The sequence below is a fragment of the Capricornis sumatraensis genome, chromosome 1 (genome assembly GCF_032405125.1).
Source record: "Capricornis sumatraensis isolate serow.1 chromosome 1, serow.2, whole genome shotgun sequence".
NCBI classification, from domain to species: Eukaryota; Metazoa; Chordata; class Mammalia; order Artiodactyla; family Bovidae; genus Capricornis; species Capricornis sumatraensis.
Genome location: NC_091069.1, coordinates 85,655,528 through 85,672,876, shown reverse-complemented (window position 1 = coordinate 85,672,876; position 17,349 = coordinate 85,655,528). Strand labels below are relative to the sequence as shown.

General features: G+C 42.8%; 1 pseudogene; it reads left to right on the top strand.

The window, feature by feature from the left end:
- The window catches only part of LOC138075366 (post-GPI attachment to proteins factor 2-like), a 48,697-nt pseudogene extending 34,082 nt beyond the window's left edge, over positions 1-14,615 (top strand).
- Positions 14,616-17,349: the final 2,734 nt, after the last annotated feature.

Here is a 17,349-nt window from a genome sequence, read left to right as displayed (position 1 = left end):
AATCAGTCACATACATGCATACATACAATTCCAAATAACTCATGGCTGGGATTATCCACATTTTTAAATCTCTTTAGGCTTTTCTTAATGAGGTCAGTGGGAAGGCTGTTATTTGTGCTCCTAAACACTGGTGTGTGAAAAACGTATAGGCACAGGAAAGTCAGTGGTGAACAAGATAAACATGACCCTGGTCCACAGAACTTACTATCTATTGGGGAAGAGAAATTATTCAACAGAATAAGAAGATGTGATTGACTCTCAGACTCACTAGAGACTGATTTAACTTCCTCCCTTTCTACTCACCCACTTGCTGCCTAGGAAGTCATTGCCAAAGAGATTTGGTGCAATTTTCCCGTATTTGACCCATGGAGAGTAACAGAACAGGAGGGCCAAGGGAGCCATAGATTAAAGAATGAACCCAGCAAGGTGCTGGTCGATAAAAGGCATCCGCTCAGGTAATTCTCCTGTCTAACTCAGATTTTCCTTTGTGTAGAAAAGCCCAATGCCTAGCTTCATAGCTCAATTGAATACTTACTGCTTTAGAGTACCCAGCAAACCTAATGTACCATTAAAAAGTCCAAAAGCAGAATATTCTCTCAAGGTCTTTGGCCAAATGCAACACCCCACATCCCTGGTCCTTTCCTCTCTTCTGCTCCTCTGATGCATTCTCATGGCCTTAACAATATGTCACACACACACGCAAACACACACATACACACATGTGCAGTTTCTTTCTCTACATTTCTAACATTTCCTCTTATTCACTCTGAAGGGATGTGGGAGTTGCTACTGTTTCTGAAATGGGAATAAGGTTAGCTAAAGAAAACAATAGTCTCTCTACTCATCCTCTCATCAAAAATCAAAGCGCAACTGCAACTCAGTTTAAGCAAACATCTAAATTAAAAAATCAGATTTGTAGACAATATTATATGTTAATATTAAATCTACTTAATAGTTGTTATTTTTTAAAGCATTGAGAATAAAATCCATTTACTTAGGAAGCATCCCTCACAACTATTTTCCAAAAATACTTACTCTGAAGTCTGAATTCAGATGTTCATTGAATATGAAGAGAAAATGTTCCTGTAGTTTGACTTTTTCCCAGATTTGATACCAGAGATACCTAAAGTCAGGTAAGGTCTGAGCAAAATGCAAAACTAGATTCCAGTTTCTTTTAAAAACTGAAGTAAAAAATTCTAATCTGCTATCATCTAAAATGCTGGGTTGCCACAAATGACTTTGAAAGATGGACTTTATCTGCCCCCTGCTGTAGTCTAGGTAAATGACAGGATATCCTAACTGCAACAGGAGATAAGAGCTGATCTTGGTGTGTACTAGCATTCATGGGGTCGCGAAGAGTCGGACACAACTGAGCGACTTCCCTTTCACTTTTCACTTTCATGCATTGGAGAAGGAAATGGCAACCCATTCCAGTGTTCTTGCCTGGAGAATCCCAGGGACAAGGGAGTCTGGTGGGCTCGCGTCTATGGGGTCACACAGAGTCGGACACGACCGAAGTGACTTAGCAGCAACAGCATCCCTTGCTCGGAGAAGGCGATGGCACTCCACTCCAGTACTCTTGCCTGGAAAATCCCATGGATAGAGGAGCCTGGTAGGCTGCAGTCCATGGGGTCGCAAAGAGTCGGACACGACTGAGCGACTTCACTTTCACTTTTCACTTTCATGCACTGGAGAAGGAAATGGCAACCCGCTCCAGTGTTCTTGCTTGGAGAATCCCAGGGATGGGGGAGCCTGGTGGGCTCTATGGGGGGCCATCTATGGGGTCACACAGAGTCGGACACGACTGAAGTGAATTAGCAGCAGTAGCAGCAGCAGCATTCCTTGCTAGAATGGAAAGGCTATGGCAAAAAGACTGTGCCTGCGGGTCACCAGTGTCCCCAGCATGAAATTAGCTGGAATGTAGCACGCACTCGATTAATGTGTCGAATGCATACACAAACAGAAAAGAATATAGGCTTACATACTCTGTTTGCAGAGGCATAATACAGAGAGTATATGGGCCCAAGGAAAGAAATATTTTGCAATTCTCTGTTCATAACTTTGAAATAAATTGGTGGCAATTAGACATGCCTGATGTCCTCTAATAATTCCACTGGGTTAAACAAATAAATTGGAATATTCAGACTTAACAATAAAGATAGATTTTCTGAATGTTTCTTACTGCCAAAAAATAAAACTTTGAGAGCTTAGGATCTAAAAGCTGCAAGGTTAATATATATATATATATATATGATGGTTTCCAAGATGGCAGAGCCGATTAAGATATAAAGTTCTCAGTGTTATCTTTCATCTGTTCTCAGAGATCCCTGCTGCTAGTCCTAAGGTCACAATCAGTCACAATCTGTGTATCTCCCAAGCATCAATGAAGGTAAGGACAGAAATAGATCTTTTGAAATAGAAGGGCTTTACGCTGACCCATCCATCCAACTCAAGAATTCTACAGTGTCCTGGGATTCCCTAGTGGTCCAGTGACTTTCATCCCAATGCAGGGGGGCAGGTTCAATCCCTGATCAGAAAACTAGATCCCACATGTTGCAACTGAGACTCATACAACCAAAAAATAAACAAATAAAACAATAAAATTTTTTTAAATTTAAAAGAATTCTATAATATTCCCAAAGGGAAGTCACCACATTCTTCCAGAACACTCATCAAATCTTGAGGCAGCTCTTCCATTACTAAACAGCTCTTCTCCCTTCTTCCTTCCTTTTCTTATAGGCATCATCTTTAGTTGGGGGTGGATTTATTGAATATGAAGAGAGTCACATTAGGAAAAAGATTTTGACATTTATTATATCTCTATACCCACCTGGTCCCATCACTTCATGGAAAATAGATGGGGAAAAGTGGAAACAGTATCAGACTTTATTTGTTTGGGCTCCAAAATCACTGCAGATGGTGACTGCAGCTATGAAATTAAAAGACACTTACTCCTTGGAAGGAAAGTTATGACCAACCTAGATAGCATCTTCAAAAGCAGAGACATTACTTTGCCAACAAAGGTCCGTCTAGTCAAGGTTATGGTTTTTCCAGTGGTCATGTATAGATGTGAGAGTTGGACTGTGAAGAAAGCTGAGTGCCAAAGAATTGATGCTTTTGAACTGTGGTGCTGGAGAACACTCTTGAGAGTCCCTTGGACTGCAAGGAGATCCAACCAGTCCATTCTAAAGGAGATCAGCCCTGGGTGTTCTTTGGAAGGAATGATGCTAAAGCTGAAACTCCAGTACTTTGGCCACCTCATGCAAAGAGTTGACTCATTGGAAAACACCCTGACGCTGGGAGGTATTGGGGGCAGGAGAAGGGGACGACAGAGGATGAGATGGCTGGATGGCATCACCGACTTGATGGATGTGAGTCTGAGTGAACTCCTAGAGTTGGTGATAGACAGGGAGGCCTAGCGTGCTGCAATTCATGGGGTCGCAAAGATTCAAACATGACTGAGTGACTGAACTGAACTGACTGAACTGTACCTACCTGGAAGCTTAGGTTTCTCTGATGAGTCAAAACAATCAGTGTATGCAGAACAATTCTGAAAGGAATATAAATATGTGCCAGTGCATGCCAGTGCATGTGATATAGAAAATGTCCAATAGAGAAATGTTTCCACCAGGGGTATCTACCAGTGGAAACTGGCACTTGGTCATTTCAGGTTCCTTGCACCACACCACTAAACAAGCAAATAAATTGGGGTGAAAGGGGGAGGGTTGACCATTTCAGCTGGGGTCACTGATCCTGGGTGTTAGGGAAATAGCTCTGCTTCCTGAGACAGGCTGGAGGAATGTTCAAAACTAAAGTGTCCTCCTTGTACTTCCCCATCAAATGGTGAAAGTTAACATGACTAAAGCAACCCCAGAGAAACAGAAGGTCACCCGGGACTCAGATCCTCAGGAATAAAAATCCTCCACCAAGTAAAGGACACTAGCAAAGAAATGCTCAAAATTCTCGAAGCTAGGCTTCAACAGTATGCGAACCAAGAACCTTCAGATGTTCAAGCTGGACTTAGAAAAGGCAGAGGAACCAGAGACCAAGTTGCCAACATCCACTGTATCACAGAAAAAGCAAAAGAATCCCAGAAAAACATCTACTTCTGCTTCATTGACTACACTAAAGCCTTTTACTGTGTGGATCACAACAAACTGTGGAAAATTCTTAAAGAGATGGGACTACCAAACTACCTTACCTGCCTCCTGAGAAGGTGTGCAGGTCAAGAAGCAACAGTTAGAACTGGAACAACAGACTGGTTCCAAATTGGGAAAGGAGTATATCAAGGCTGCATATTGTCACCTTGCTTTTTTAACTTATATGCAGAGTACATCATGCAAAATGCCGAACTGAATGAAGCACAAGCTGGAATCAAAATTGTCGGGAGAAATATCAATAACCTTAGATATGCAGATGACACCATCCTTATGGCAGAAAGTGAAGAGGAACTAAAGAGCCTCTTGATGAAAGTGAAAGAGGAGAGTGAAAAAGTTGGCTTAAAACTCAACATTCAAAAAACTAAGATCATGGCATCCGGTCCCATCACTTCATGGGAAATAGATGGAGAAACAATGGAAACAGTGAGAGACTTTATTTTCTTGGGCTCCAAAATCAGTGCAGATGGTGGTTGCAGCCATGAAATTAAAAGATGCTTGCTCCTTGGAAGGAAAGTTATGACCAACCTAGATAGCATATTGAAAGCAGAGACATTACTTTACCGACAAAGGTCCATCTAGTCAAAGCTATGGTTTTTCCAGTAGTCATGTATGGATGTGAGAGTTGGATCATAAAGAAAGCTGAGTGAAGAATTGATGCTTTTGAACTGTGGTGTTGGAGAAGACTCTTGAGAGTTCCTTGGAAAGCAAGGAGATCCAACCAGTCAATCCTAAAGGAGATCAGTTCTGAATATTCATTGGAAGGACTGATGCTGAAGCTGAAACTCCAATACTCTGGCCATGTGGTGCAAAGAACTGACTCTTTGGAAAAGACACTGATGCTTGGAAAGATTGAAGGCAAGAGGAAAAGGGGCTGACAGAGGATGAGATGGTTGGATGGCATCAGCAACTCAAAGGACATAAGTTCGAGCAAGCTCTGGGAGTTGGTGATGGACAGGGAAGCCTGGCATGCTGCAGTCCATGGGGTTGCAAAGAGTTGGATATAACTAAGCGACTGAACTGAACCAGGTAAAGGCAAACCAAGTTATGGCTGAGGGCAAGGCAACATGGAGTAAATAAATATTAACTGTATTCTTATATTTCCCCTTGCTGGTGAGTTATGTTATATAAATCTAAGTAAATCTAAATCTTTCTCCTTTCCATTCCCCAATATATATTGTTGTAGTCTCTGTTGATATATTTTATAACTTATCCAGGGTAGGGATTCCCTGGTGGCTCAGATGTAAAGAGTCTGCCTGCAATGTGGGAGACCCGGGTTCGTTCACTGGGTCGGGAAGACCTCCTGGAGAAGGAAATGGCACCCCACTCCAGTATTCTTACCTGGAAAATCCCATGGATGGAGGAGCCTGGCAGGCTATAGTCATGGGGTCGCAAAGAGTTGGACACAACTGATAGACTTCACTTTCACTTTTCAAGGCATTAAGAGTGTGTTTAAACGAGAAGAATGAACAGCAAACCAAAATCCTGAATACAGATCTGAATGCAATCCACTGAAACTAGGGGCTTCCCCTTTTGAGGAGTGAGACTGTGTTCTGCAGGCTGGAGGTTTAAGGATGGAGGAAGGGTGTACACTGATGTAGGGCATCCACAGAGTGATTGCAGTGAACATTTATCCCTTCCTGGATCTCTCAAACAGTTTCTCCTCACTTGCATAATTCCCCCAATATAAATCTTACCTCCCTCATTGGAAATAGGTTTTTAAAATGTATTGAAATGTTGAATCCATTTCAAAATGCATTTTTAATTCATTTCAAAGATACATTTCAAATTTTGAAATTAATGTAAGTGTATTAAAGTCTACCAATCAGAAATACATGTGCAAGACTTTGTTTTGAAGGCAAGTTTTCTGAAAAGAAAAAAAAGAACGTCCAGGGAAGTAAAGGTAGCTGGTTCTGAAGCCAGCGGTGATGGAACTGTCTCCTCTGTCCAGAGCAGATTCCATGTGTTTTGCCTGCGGCTCCATTACATGGTCGAACCTGATCTGTGGTTCTGTGATCTGTTGTTCCCAGCAGCTCCGCCTAGCTTCTCCAAAAATTCTGCAAACTTTGAAGAGCCTTTGTGAATCCCTTCCCATGTAAACTAGCTAGAGAGGATTCTGTTGTGAGAACTAAGACATCCCATTAGTATAGAAAAATTTAGTAGCTATGTGCCTAAGGCAATTTGCTTTGCCTCTCTCAAACTCAGTTTTATCATCCTTGAAAAATTTCAAGCACTGTTGTAAAGACTAGAAATAATACAAAACATCTTATATTTTTAAAAACATTATATTATGGATTATTATTTCATCAAACTATCAATTCAGTTAGCTGTTCAGTCATGTCTAACTCTTTGTGACCCCATGGACTGCAGCATGCCAGGCTTCCCTGTCCATCACCAACTCCCAGAGCTTGCCCTGGGATGAACCCAAGTCCATCGAGTCAGTGATGCCATCCAACCATCTTATCCTGTCATCCCCTTCTCCTCCTGCCTTCAATCTTTCCCAGCATCAGGGTCTTTTCCAATGGGTCAGTTCTTCGCATCACATGGCCAAAGTATTGGAATTTCAGCTTCCGCATCAATCCTTCCAATGAATATTCGGGACTGATTTCCTTTAGGATAGACTGGTTGGATCTCCTTGCAGTCCAAGGAACTCTCAAAAGTCTTCTCCAACACCAGTTCAAAAGCATCGATTCTTCGCTCAGCTTTCTTTATGATCCAACTCTCACATCCACATGTGATTACAGGAAAAATCATTAGCTTTGACTAGACAGACCTTTGTCAGTCCTTTGACGTTTTTCAAAGTATATCCCTAATGTATTTCTTACCATCTGACCCATAATCATCATCATCTCTCATCTGGACTACTTCCATCACTTCCTAATTGATCTTTCTTTTTCTTTTTCTGCCCTGCCCACCCCCCTACAATCCAGTCTCATTCCAACAAACAAAATGACCCAGTCAAAATCAGTTCATATCACTCTTCTGCTCAAAATGCCCTAAGAGTTTCCAGTTTGCCTTCTACTAAAACTTTAACTGTGCAGAAGCCCTACATGAAGAGCCTGACTGATCCCTTTCACAGGATATGCACCCTCATTCCTCAGGCCCCAGTACTTCCTTTTTTCTGGCATACTCTTCCCTGAAATATCGGCATGGTTCCTTGCCTCACCTCCTCCAAGTCTTGGTACAAATCTCACCTTCACAATGAATCGCACCTCCATCATCCCACTTAAAACAAAACACCTCTACAGCATCATTAAAGTACAGATTTTGTTCACAAAATTTTATGCTTGTGTCCATTATTTGTTTTCATACCTTATTCAAGATCCCCATTGTGTTTAATTGCATTGAGCAACTTCAGCTGCGTGCAGCAAATTCTGGTAAATATTCTTTCCATTTTTATTCTATTACAAACATTTTCTCATTTTCCTTGCTATGGCTTCTTAGATGCAACCATCATTTAAAAGTGGACATTTAATTTCCAAATACATGGGATTTTGTTTAAAGTATCATTAATATTATCATCTTGATACTAATTTCTCGTTTAAATGCTTTCTTTTGTGCAGTCACCCAATGTGTTTTTTTCAGTCTAACTTTGAGGCTTTCGATGGCTAAGTTGAAGATCTCTCTTGGTAAATGTCACACCATACTTGAAACCATGTGGGGTATTTTCGAATATCTTTAGATACTGATTTCTAGTATAATTCCACAGTGATAAGAGAACAGACTTTATATGATTTTAATACCTTTAGACTATGACAATTTTGCACTTTATGTCCCTGGATATGTTCCAGTGTCTCCTAGTTTACAGTCTATGAGAACTTCAATAGAATTTGTATCCTACTGTTGTGTGAAAATTTTATAAATATTAACTATGTTGAATTGGTTCACAGTGCTTTGCAGGTCTACTATATCCTTCTACTTCTCTGTATATTCATTCTATTAATTTTTGAGAGTTTGACATTGAACTCTCCAACTAAAGATCCTTCTGTAATTATTTATTTATTTGTTGGCTGTGCTGGGTCTTTGTTGCCGTGTGGGCTTTCTCTATAGTTGCGGCGCTCAGGCTGCTCACTACAGTGGCTTCTCTTGTCGCAGGGCAGGGGCTCTAGAGCACAGGTTCAACAGCTGTGGCGCAGGCTCAGTGAAGAGCCCACGTGCATTGGCAAGCAGACCCCTTACTGCTGAGCCACCAGGAAAGTCCTCCAACGAAAAATCTTAGTATACAGTGGAACTATATGTAACCTTGTTCTGTATTTTCCAAGTCTCCTGTAAATGTGTTATTTTACTTTCATAATTTAAAGCAAATGTTTTTTTAAAAAAAAGAGAGAGAGAGAAAGAAAGTGCTTTCGGTTATGCCTAAGGCCCCTAGGCAAAGAGGTGAACAGGACCTTCCTTTTCAACCCTTCAGCTAGGCAGTTCTTCTCCTACAACCCAGCCAAGAGACACGCACGGGAATGGCACAGCTACCCAAACTGGAATCAGTTCAGATGTCATCCATGGACATATACATGCATATCTACCAGTGGGATGCAACAGAGTGGCTACTAAAGCATGAATCCTGGCAACAACTCAGCACTACAAATGTTCAGTGTTGGCTGAAGCTGAAGGAAACCAGACCCAAGCATACATATGCGTGAATTCATGCAGATAAAGTTCAAAATCAGGCAAAACAGAGTAACAGAAAATAGGTCAGTTCCCCACCCCCCAGTAACAGGAGGATTGACATGGAACTACCTATGGAAAGGGAGCACATGGGAACTTTCTGGAACAATGGGAAGCTTCTATATTTTTACCTAGGTGGTAGTTATATAGGTGTGCACATTTGTGAAAACTGAGCTGTACAAGATATGTGCATCTTATGTAATTATGCCACAATTTTTTAATTAATGAATTAAACCTCCCCACCCCTAGCACCCCTCATCCTGATCTTTTTTTTTTTTTTTTCTGTAACACTTCCCACATTCTTGTGGCTTCTCAGGTGACTTAAGTGGCAAATGCAGGAGACACAAGAGACACAGGTTTGACCCCTGGGTCAGGAAGATCTCCTGGAGAAGGAAATGGGAACTCACTCCAGTATTCTTGCCTGGAAAATCCCATGGACAGAGGAGCCTGGTGGGCTACAGTCCATGGGGTTGCAAAGAGTCAGATACGAATGAGCAACTAACACGTATACATACCACAAAGAGACTAAAAATATGCATACAAGAATAACTGGGACTTCCCTGGAGGTCCAGTGGTTAAGACTCTGCACTTCCAATGCCAGGGCCACAGGTTCCATCCCTGGTGGGGAAACTAAGATCCCACATGGCACGGCCAAATTTTTTAAAAAAGAGAAGAACGGTTGTCATGCTGGACCACTGCATCTAAGCTGAGTAAGAAAGGAAGTGAGATGAGTGTGATATGTATGAATAAGCGTAAGGCCAGAGAATATGGTTTTGATGAGATCAGAGGATTGCTTGAAAGGAAATATAGGAGTAAATGAGTTGAAAGGTTAGGAGTGATAACTGTCAAAAATTTAGATTTGGGAGGCAGTATGGATATAGTAGGACAGTGTGACTGGGGAATAGTCCTACTTAGGACCAGGTGGGAATGGAGTGGAAAAAAGATCTTGGGAGGTGAAAAAAGTTAAGCTATGTGATGGGTCATTTCTGTGGTGTTACAGTTGCCAAGAATGACCACAGAAGGAGCAGCAAAGAAGCACTGCAAGCCAAGTGCTGTAGTTATCAGGGAAGGAGAGAGGTGTGGCAAATGCCAGTAGCAAGTTGGGGTGAGGAGTGCAAAAGTCTGACAGCCCTGAGGAAGCTGGTTTGTTTGTGGTCAGTTAATGGAAAAAAAAATATTTGAATCAGCAATCAGCTCAGTTCAGTTCAGTTCAGTCGCTCAGTCATGTCTGACTCTTTGCGACCCCATGAATCACAGCACGCCAGGCTTCCCTGTCCATCACCATTTCCCAGAGTTCAGTCAAACTCACGTCCATTGAGTTGATGATGCCATCCAGCCATCTCATCCTCTGCTGTCCCCTTTTCCTCCTGCCCCCAATCCCTCCCAGCATCAGAGTCTTTTCCAATGAGTCAACTCTTCGCATGAAGTGGCCAAAGTACTAGAGTTTCAGCTTTAGCATCATTCCTTCCACAGAACACCCAGGGCTGATCTCCTTTAGAATGGACTGGTTGGATCTCCTTGCAGTCCAAGGGACTCTCAATCAGCAGCACAATTAATCTAACCCTCCTTCAGGACCTGAAGAACACAGGTGTGGAGAAAAACAGCCTTGAAAAGGCTGTAGGGAGACATCCTACTGAGGGAGTGCAAGAGTAAACCCAGTTTCAATTAAGGCAAGACATAAAGAGAGAACACAGAGGGACTGGGCTGTAGACAGCACAGAGGAAGGGGCAGGAGGGCAGCGGAGGGTCTTCAGTCCTACGTGCACAACAGAATCACCTGGGGAACTTTGAGAAAATGAAGCCTGTGCTGCAGGTCACCTGAAACACAATCTCCAGGCTTGGCTGGGTGCGGTGATCCTGATATACAGACAGGAATGAGAACTACTGGATTCAATGGTAAATGAAGCAGTAAGAAGATAAATGGCTTCATTTTCTGATGGTAGATGGATGACAGGAACATGATGGGGTTGGTCCTAAAAGCACTGGTGATGGGACAGTATTCTCAAACACCACTAAAGGAGGTGTAAACTGGTACAAGACTTCTACAGGTCAGTAATTCTATTTCTAGGATTTGTCCCAGTCTCCAAGTTATTAGCAGAGATGTCCACAAAGATGTAGGTACAGAGTTATTCACTGCTATGTTATGAACATACCAAGAATGAAGATGTCAAGTATACATTATGAAACTAAGTAAATAAATTATAACAAAATAAAATAGCTGTTAAAAAACTTAGGACATGATTTACTGTCATGAAAAAGGCTTCTGATATGTTAAATTTTAAAAATATATTAAATTTTTTTAAACAAAACATGCTCTCAAATTCAAACATATGCTTACTTTTACAGACCAACACTGCCTGCAATGCAGGAGACCCTCGTTTGATTCCTGGGTCGGGAAGATCCCCTGGAGAAGGGATAGACTACCCACTTCAGTATTCTTGGGCTTCCCTGGTGGTTCAGCTGGTAAAGAATCCTCCTGCAATGCAGGAGACCTGCGTTCGATCCATGGATTGTGAAGATCCCCTGAAGAAGGGAAAGGCTACCTAATCCAGTATTCTGGCCTGGAGAATTCCACCATGGAGTCGCAAAGAGTCGGACATGGCTGAGCAACTTTCACTTTCATTCTATATACCAACACAGATGACAGACTGTAGGAAATTTTAAAAAGAAGGTATCAGTGTTTACCTCCAATAAGTTCAAAGTACTAAAGATAATTGTCTTTTATATTTTCTAAATTTTGTGCATTTTACATTGAGAGGAAAAAAAGACATTTTTGCTGGGGGGGATTGTTTAAAGAAAGGTGTTTACAATGTAGTCCCAATTCTCACTGTTCACAAATGGAATTTGGTCTGTCTGACCCAATCTGTTTCTGGTGAGAGGAGTATAACATAAGCTTTGAAATATTAAGAAAAATCATCCAAAACTTGGAAATAAGCAAAAGACAGTACAACATGTACTTTCAAAGTTCTGCTGGGTCACTGTTTAACATGCCTGCCAAGGGTATTTTTTAACAAAGGGTAGTGGTTCTCAAAGTGTAATCTAAGGACTCCTGAGATTTCCCAAGACATTTTGGGACTCTGTAAGGTCCTCCCTTTCCAACTACATAAGTGTGAGGTCAGATTTTCCTCATATACTTCAACCAAAACAACTATTGCAACATGTGAATGAAGAAATTGATATGAGAATTCAGCTGTCTTCTGATAAGCCAGTTTAGTGTTCTTTTTGCAAAAGTGTAAAAATGCCTTTTTTCTGAAAACATATCTAAAGTTATTTTTCATTTAAAAATGTTAAAGGCTTGTTTTTTTTATTTTTAAAATATGGTTGACCTTTGGGACTCCTCTGGCAGTCTAGCAGTTACTTGACTTCGCCTTCCAATGCAATGGGATCCTTTGTAATGGCAACCCACTCCAGTACTCTTGCCTGGAGAATCCCATGGAGGGAGGAGCCTGGTAGGCTACAGTCCATGGGGTCCCAAAGAATCAGACACAACTGAGTGACTTTCTTTCTTGAGATCCTATGTGCCTCATGGCAAAAAAAAAAAAACACAGAAAACAGAAAAAATATTGCAACAAATTCAATAAAGACTTTTTAAAATAATGGTCCATATAAAAGAAAAAAATCTTTTAAGAAAATACAGTTGACCCTTGAAAAATATAGATTTGGACTTCGCAAGTCTGTTATACACAGATATTTTTCTGTAGGGTCTTCCCTGGTGTCTGAATGGTAAAGAATCCATCTGCCAAGCAGGAGCAGTGGGTTCAATCCCTGGGTTGGGAAGATCCCTTGGAGAAGGAAATGGCTAACAACAACAACAAATTTTTCCATAGATACCAGCTGCTGTGCTACATAATCTGTGGCTGGTTGAATTCAGAGAAGCAGAACCCAGGATGAAGGGTGGACTGTAAAGTGATTCCTGGAGTTTTGACTGTGGGGAGGGTGGGTAACCCTAACCCCCACCTTGTTCAAGAGCCTACTATAACTAATATTTAAACATTTTTGTTTTAGTGTCTAATAAGGTTAATATTGATAGATCACTTGGGATCCTCAGTTTTTAAGAATATAAGGGGTCCTAAGAATAAAAGTCCTTGAGACTTGCTAACCTAGAGGTTTGACTTTGCTATTCACTTTGGAAGGCTTAGATCAGTCAGCACACTCATTTAAAAACACCTTTTCTGGTAGACTACATAACTCCTGTTTCTCCAATTCTGCTTCCAACCAGCTTTGCCACCTTATCAGTTTCCTCATTAAGGAGGTGAATAAATTCACAGTCAAGTTTGATTTTTTTGAAGATTATACTTTGATTAGAGGTATAATCTCTGCTGATTCATTGAGACAATTTTATGATTTAGCCCTGGGGTTCTTTTCTTTGCCTTCAAAGTTGAAACAAGGAACTCTTTGAAAAGTCTCTTATCATTCTTAAATATTTCCCTAATGAAATGAAATAAGATAATTGTGATGATCAGCTGTGGCTAAAACTACTTTGTTCTTCAAGGGAAGTATTTTAAGGGAGAATCAGTCCAAAGCTAGGGAAACAGACTGACAGTTTAAAAGAATGCCTAAGGTTGATATTGAAATTCCATCTAAAAGTCTTAATTCATCTACTTAAAAAATAATATACAGTGGAACTATATGTAACCTTGTTCTGTATTTTCCAAGTCTCCTGTAAATGTGTTATCATACTTTCATAACTTAAAAATAAAAAAGAGAAGGGAAAATTATTCCCTTTGGCATGAAAACTAAATGGAGGTGAGGTATTTAAACCAATCTACTTTCCTCAACTGTTGACATTACTTGAGGATTTACTGTACAGTCATGACTTAGTCCCTTTCATGTCTTGAACAAAAAAACAAAAACGAAAACACAAAAACAAAAAAGAAGGTCTAAGGTTAAAAATAGGTCTGTAATTTGGGAGAGACAATATTCACTTTCATATGGAAGAATGTACTTCTAATCTACTGTCAATTGCTATCCTTTCCAAAGAACACAATTTCAGCTCTCTGCAGGACGCTTTCCTAGTTAGTATAAAAACAGCAGAGTTGGGCCGGGTCTGAGTATCCCCGGGGTGCTCCTGGCTCCCAGCCTGCCTCCCCGCCACCACAGCCTGGGTGTGACAAGAGGTACCAGGTCCCGCTGTCGCTGGACCGGCATGGGACCCTGGTCCGGCTCCACTTCACCCTGCTGGCCCGGTCATGGGTCGGCAGGCCACTGTCGCCTTCCTCTTCTGGGTCCTGGTCTCTGCTCTTCCACTTAAAGGAGATTAGGGCCCCACACTGTGGGGTGTCCAGCTATCTTCCGTCAGTGAGCTCAGCCATCGGCCGAGAGGTGCCCGGGCCCTGCCCCGGCCTGCACTCGGCGCCCCAAGTCTCGGTGGCCTCCGCCTCCCGTGTCCGGGCTAGTGCCCGCTTTACCAGCTCCGCTCCAGCCTCAGCCTCGTGGAGAACCTCACGCTCCTAGTGTTCACCTACGTCTCCTCTCCCGAGGACTTCAGCGTGCCCGAAAACGCTTCCATTGTGTTCAGGGCCTCCTCCCTGTCACAGGCTCCTCACCTGCACTCTGACCGCGGACCAGGAAGCGCACAGTAAGCCAAGAGGCTCGCAAGTCCGACAGCCGGAAACAGCAGCTCTTCATCGACTCCATCTTCTGCAGGCCGCCAGCGGTCTACTTCCGGTACATGTATCGTGAGGCTGGAGTACCCACAATTTTTGCCATCCTAGGGTACACCGCTGTTCTAACCAACATGGCAGCCTGGTGGGACTTCCAGAACAAAGAGCTGCTGGTTACCTCTCAGCCAGCCTGAGAAAAAACGGTTCTAAGCCCTCTCTCCTGTTGGAGACGAGGCCCACTGCCCAGAAACTAACAAATACCACTCTGACCTGCTCTCACCATCTATGTCCTTGCTGGGACCAGGACAAGGCTTCACCCAGCCCTGAGGGCTTCTCCTTTCCCCCACCCCAGGTGAAGGCACAGGGGCCTTCAGGCAGCACCACCAGTTCCTGAGAAACCTTCAGAAGCTGAGCTGGCCAGAGAGCTCCACCCTCTGGTGCTAAAAAAGTCCTGAGGTTCATAACCATGATCCCGTTCTTGGCCTTTATATAGCAACCTCTCGCTGAGGTCAGGGACCACACTGCTACCAGGAAACCACAGCCATTTCTCACCACAGGGTCATTCACTTGACTTGTGTGTCTGATGATCTGCTCCAGACATGCAGGCCTGTGACCACAGTTCTCTGCTAAGGTTGCCCAGGTGTCCTAGTCCTGACTTCACCTCTGATTTGTTGTGTGCCCTTCCCTATCTGGGGGTTTCCCAGGTGGCGCTAGTGGTAAAGAAGCCTCCTACCAATGCAGGAGACATACAAGACATGAGTTCAATCCCTGGACGGGTCAGGAAGATCCATTGGAGAAGAAAATGGCAAAAAAAACTCCAGTATTCTTGCCTGGAGAATCCCACAGAGGAGCCTGGTGGGTACAGTCAACAGGGTTGCAAAGTCAGGCACGACTAAAGGGACTTAGCACACACTTCCCTATCTGAGCTTCTGTATGTCTGCATGGATGAAGGGGAGTGGGGCAGCTGTCTGATTTCCAAAGGCTCTGCCAGTCTGTGCTTCTTGCTGTGGAGGTGGTGTTCTGTACCTAAAGCAGGACCTGCTCCTTCTATAATCTCTGGCTTACAGACCCTTCCTCCTTGGCAAAGGTGTCAGGTAGAGGGATCAGAGGCACAAATTCCTATCCCAGAATGGGCTCTGGTGTCCCCCCCATCCTCCCTACTGCCTCAAGCCCTGTGCTCTTTTGGTTGTACATTCTATTTCAAAGGAAAACAAATTTTTTTTAATTGCCAAAGGGAAAAAAAAAACCAGAAGTTGATTACCCTACTTCTCAAAATACTGGATATTAAGCTCCAGTATACATCAGAATGATCTGAGAGGCCTATAGAAATACAGATTCGAGTTCATTACAGTGTGGAGTGGGGCAACAATGTGCATTTAAAACAAGCACTTCCAGGTGACTGATTTAAAACTAAAACCGTACTTTGAGAAACTAAGACAATTAAAGCCGTTGCTTAACTGACTGCCTCCATTTTTCTTTTCTAAGAATCACCCATGTATCCTTAACATCTACATGCCAAGTCCCTCTATGTGGTCTGTAAAAGGACTTCATAATCTGACCAGGGTCTTCACAACTTTCTCTCCCACCACTCCATCCTTCTCCACCCTACAACCACCTTCTACACTGGAACCCAACCAGCCCACTGCTGCGCTCCTCCTTACTGTTGACCTCTTTCCTTCTCCCTTGCCCTGCCTGTGCAGGACTGTTTATTCTTCACAACAGTGCAATAGGGAGGGTAGTTTCTGGCTATCTAGACTCTAAAGCCAGTACACCCGGCTTCCAATCCCAGAACCGTTTTATAAACCGTTTGGTAAAAGTGGCCAAGCTCTGTGAGTCTCAGATAACTCCTCTATCAAAGACTGAGGTTAAAATAGCCACCCCAAGATTACTAGTACATCAGCACCAGCGGTATTTTATTTAGAGGCTAAATGTATTAATTTGGTTTTCTTATCTCCTGTAAAACCTTCAACACTAACAGAACAGCTCTCCCCTCTGTTTTAAGCAGTTAGCATTCCTAGAGACACTCTTATCTCCTTACTGTGCAGGTCTATAAATCCAGTTCTCTAAGACTTTAAGAGTAGACACTTAATTTGAAATGACTTTTTACAGCTAGAGTTTCAGAAATAAAATTTGTGAGTCAGTTTAAGTAATCACGCACTTGTTTTTCCAGAAACACTTTATAAATTTATACATTCACACACACACACAAAGAGCAGATACTTAAGAAGCTGCATTGCCGCTGCTGCTAAGTCACTTCAGTCGTGTCTGACTCTGTGCGACCCCATAGACGGCAGCCCACCAGGTTCCCCTGTCCCTGGGATTCTCCAGGCAAGAACACTGGAATGGGTTGCCATTTCCTTCTCCAATGCATCAAAGTGAAAAGTGAAAGTGAAGTCATTCAGTTGTGTCCAACTCTTAGCGACCCCATGGACTGCAGCCCACCAGGCTCCTCCATCCATGGGGTTTTCCAGGCAAGAGCACTGGAGTGGGGTGCCATTGCCTTCTCTGAAGAAGCTGCATTCGATCAGTATAAAGATAATCCAAATCCCGAAGGGTAGCCTACCCTCACTTCCTCAGTTATGAGATTTAGTTAATAATCATGGTTCCTTATTTTGAGGCCAAGGTGGAATAATACAACCACTGATACTTAGGGGTCCATCAGTTCAGTTCAGTCGCTCAGTCGTGTCCGACTCTTTACGGCCTCATGAATCACAGCACGCCAAGCCTCCCTGTCCGTCACCAACTCCCGGAGTTCACTCAGACTCACATCCATCGAGTCAGTGATGCCATCCAGCCATCTCATCCTCTGTCGTCCCTTTCTCCTCCTGCCCCCAATCCCTCCCAGCATCAGAGTCTTTCCAATGAGTCAACTCTTTGCATGAGGTGGCCAAAGTATTGGAGTTTCAGCTTTAGCATCATTCCCTCCAA